This window comes from Hevea brasiliensis, chromosome 13 (assembly GCF_030052815.1).
Source record: "Hevea brasiliensis isolate MT/VB/25A 57/8 chromosome 13, ASM3005281v1, whole genome shotgun sequence".
Classification (NCBI taxonomy): Eukaryota; Viridiplantae; Streptophyta; class Magnoliopsida; order Malpighiales; family Euphorbiaceae; genus Hevea; species Hevea brasiliensis.
In genome coordinates, this window is record NC_079505.1 from 78,355,272 (window position 1) to 78,359,577 (window position 4,306).

A 4,306-nucleotide genomic window follows, 5' to 3' on the forward strand; every position below is an offset into this window, starting at 1 on the left:
TTTAATTAAAATTTAATTTTATTTTAAATTAAAAAATAATTTTTTTATAATAAAAATATTATAATATACAATATTAATTATTATAATATTATTTATTAAAATAATATTTATATTTTATTTAAAATATAAAATTAAAAATTAAAAAAAATTAAAATGAAACCTGAACGCTACTATAAGTAGTGTCCAACCTTCTTTTTATTTTTAAAATTTGAACGCTAATTATAATAGCATTCTCAAAATGCTATTATAATTAGGGTCTCGCTCTCTTTTCTTTCATATCAGCATAATTCACTCCATTTTAATAATTAATTTGAAAGTATATTTTTATTTTCATTGCACCCCTTTGATAAGAAAAACCCCTGATATCCTCTGTTATTGTTCTGTTTTCTTATAACTAGTTTTGAAGAACTTTCTTTTTGACATTTTTTTTTTTTTGGTTCTTTTAACCCATGAAGAGCTTTTCCATCACTAAGAAAGTCATCTTGGTGTTACTGTGTTTGTTCTTTTGGTCCTTCGGTGAAGCAAAAAATGATGCGGCTCCAATGGAGGTAGGGAAGCAAACATCACTGTACTTTGCCATACAAGGCTTTGTTGGTAAGTGGTAGAATGATTCAGCTCTCTATCCGGATCCCTGTAGGTGGACAGGTACTTTATGTGCCTATGAAATCTTTATTGTCACATTGCAATTTGCATTATTGTACTAAGTACACACAACCACCTCATTTTACTCTGTTGCTGTTCTTTTTCTCCATGTACTTGAGATAAGGTTGATCCAAAATAATATATTAATAAATTGAAAAATATTGAGGCACCATCTCTAGTTTGCACTTAATTTCAATTGTTGGATAGATATATCTTACAGTTAATTAAGCACTTGATGACCCAGTACCTCCCATTTAGTGGATGTAACCATTAATGGTTGCCATTGTCTTCTGCAGGGAGTCTCTTGTGATGTCTTTGATGGGCTTTGGTTTGTGACTTCCATGAGCATTGGACCTATTCATGACAACTCTCTTGATTGTGCCTCAAATGCTGAGTTTAGGCGATAACTTTTGAGCTTAAGCACCTAAAATTGCTATCGTTCTTCAATTGCTTTATGTCACCCTTCAAACATCCCATCACCATTCCTAGCAGAAAATGGGAAAAACTCGCAGGCAACTTGGAAAAATTAGAGTTTAGATCGAATCCTGGTCTTATTGGACTAGTTCCTGCTAGTTTTGGTGGCCTAATTAAGCTGCAGTTTTTAGTGCTACTAGAAAATGGTTTGACGGGCGAAATTTTAGTGAATTAGCCAACTTGAAGAAGCTAGCTTTTGCTGGTAACTATTTTAATGGTAAGATTCCAGATAGTTTTGGGGGACTAACCAATTCACTTCAGGAGATGGGTTCCTTGGAAGAGATGGCCCTGTCAAACAACCCAGTTGGCGGAGATCTCCGGGCCATAGAGTGGCATAACCTACAGAATTTAGATATTTTGGACCTCTCTAACATGGGCTTGACAGGTGGCATTCCTGTGTCCCTTGTTAAGTTGAGAAGATTGAGATTTTTGGGTCTTGGTAACAACAACCTCACAGGCAATCTCTCACCAAAGCTAGCAACTTCGCCTTGTGTTATTGCACTCTACATTAGTGGAAACAATCCAACAGGAGAGCTCCAGTTCTCTGAATGGTTTTACAGGAAAATGGGTAGGCGTTTTGGGGCTTGGAATAATCCAAATCTGTGTTTCCCTGTTGGGTAATTCTCCATAAACCATGTTCCACATGGGGTAAAACCATGGCAACAAGAGGTCACATTGCTTGAACCTAATTCAGTTTCCCAGTTGTACGCTAGCAAATTGAATCAGAGTTCTCATTTCATGGTCACTTTTGGATTCTCAAGCTGTGGCATTGATGGGTGTTGGTGGCTTCTGCTTCAGATATTTATGATGGTTCTACTCTTGGATAGCTTCCAGTAGGCTCTTTTTGAGTAGATAGCTTAGAGACCCGAGAGCAACTCATGTAACATTAGATGGGGATTTTTACCCAAAGGGTATAATAAATAAAAAATTATATAAAAAAAAATGAGTTTGAATTTAATTATTTAAAATGAATGAATTAGTGAGATCCCAGAATGCTATTTACAATAGTATGCACCGTTTAAAAAATATAAAATTTTTAAAAAAATCTAGAAACGTCTAAATTTATTTAAAATTTTTTAATTATTTTATTTTATGTTTTAATAAAATATAAATATTATTTTAATAAATAAAGTTATAATAATTAATATTATTTATTATATTATTTTTATTAAAATTTAATAATCATTTTATTAAAGTTGAACTTTAATTTATTATAACATTATTTATTAAAATAATATTTTTATTATAAAATTTAAAATAATTAAAAATTATTTAAATAATTAATTAAAATTTAAATTTTATTTAATTAAATTTTAAATAAGAATTTTTTTATAATAAAAATAATTAAAATATTATGATATATAATCTTAATTATTAAAATAATATTTATATTCTATTTAAAATATAAAATAAAATAATTAAAAAATTTAAAAAAAAATTAGAGGCTAAGTAGCGTCTAACTTTTCTTAAAATTTTTTAATTATTTTATTTTTTTAATTTATTTTAATTTTAAATAAAAAATAATTTTTTATAATAAATATATTATAATATATAATATTAATTATTATAACTTTATTTATTAAAATAATATTTTATTTTATTTAAATTATAAAATAAAATAATTAAAAAGTTTAAAAGAAAACTAAACGGTGGCAGCCAACTATCCTTTAAAATTTTTTAATTATCTTATTTATTTTTAACGGTGCATGTTATTATAAATAACGTTTGGAAACGCATTTCATCCTCAACTTTTCCACCTTAGCATAACTTGCCCATTTGGATAATTAAATTCAAACCTATTCTTTTGCGGTATAATTTTTTTTTTATTACACCCTTTAAGTAAAAATCCCCATTAGATGACCTCCCTTTCTCTTTATCTGGTTGTCACCTAACCAGCTGCTTTTGTATTGGATACAAATCTCTCTTATGCAATTGTGGGTTGGGATTTGTTTAATGAATTTTATTACAATTGCATTAACATTCTATCCAATCTCTCCGAACATAGTTCATCTTAATCAATCATATATATTTATATCATACTTCTTAGATAATAAGTTCCCCGAAATTATACTTCTGGATAAGTACACTTCCCTTTAGAAATAGGTTACAAGACATTTTGCATGCTCAAGATAAATTTAATTTTAGTGCATGTTGGGTTGAGCAAATAAAGTTGGCTTTTAATTTAGTTTTTTATAAGTTAAAAAAAAATTGTTTTTTAATCGTTAGTTGTTGATTACAATCACTAAATCAAATGAACTTTAATTTAATTTAAATTTAAAAAACATCAATAGATTTGGAAGCTATAATTTAATGACGATTCATGTTTCTTTCCTGTCGTATGACTGGAAACACATCACAAACAACTTTTAGTTGTAGTTGTTGGGGATGGAAGATTGATTAGAGTAAATGAATTTAATTTAACATCACCGGCTGAGAAAAAATAACGATTGGAAAAGTCAAATAAAAGTTGTAGTTGTAGTTGCTGGACTCAGACCCATGCATACACGGAATTTCAGCGTCTGAAAGTATCACTTCTGCTCTGATGGCGGTTCGTTAGTTGAGAATTTTTTTTTACCTTTAAAATTTAGCTTACGCATTGCTCAAGTCCGTATAGACGTTTTGCATGTAAAACAATATACTCTCCTCGCATACAAATGTAAATATTTGAAATATAAAATGAATAAAATTAAATATTTATAGATTATTCAACATTAAATTAAGGATTTGCGTAAATATTATATAAAGAAAATAAATTTAATCTAATTTAATCTCAAAAACTAGTTAAAAGAGAATTGTCCAAATCTTTATATTTAGACGTCTTGCCTTATACCTATTGATTAGCGTAAAGAGGATAGAAAGAGAAGGGACATAGCTTACAACCAAAAGAGCAGAGTTGGGTAAGTTTGAAGTACCTAATTGAATACTTTAAAAATCGAAATAATTGAAAATTAAATCAGAAATCACGATTAAAATCAAGCACACTAATCAATATACATAATATTATATACAAATAAGGAAGAGGCGAAAATCTCAGTTAGTATTAAAAGTAATTATCATTTATCCCTATATAAATAGATTTCAAAATATGGTATAAGGTACGTATTAAAAATCTTAAAAAAAAAAATTATACATTCTGTAATCTCTTGATAAAACTCTTTTATTGACTTAAGTGTCGAAGTCGCTATTGAAT

General features: G+C 28.3%; 1 pseudogene; it reads left to right on the plus strand.

Annotated features, from left to right (window-relative positions):
• Window positions 1-449: 449 nt before the first annotated feature.
• Window positions 450-1,953, plus strand: LOC110646319 (piriformospora indica-insensitive protein 2-like; annotated as a pseudogene).
• The last annotated feature ends 2,353 nt before the right edge of the window (window positions 1,954-4,306 follow it).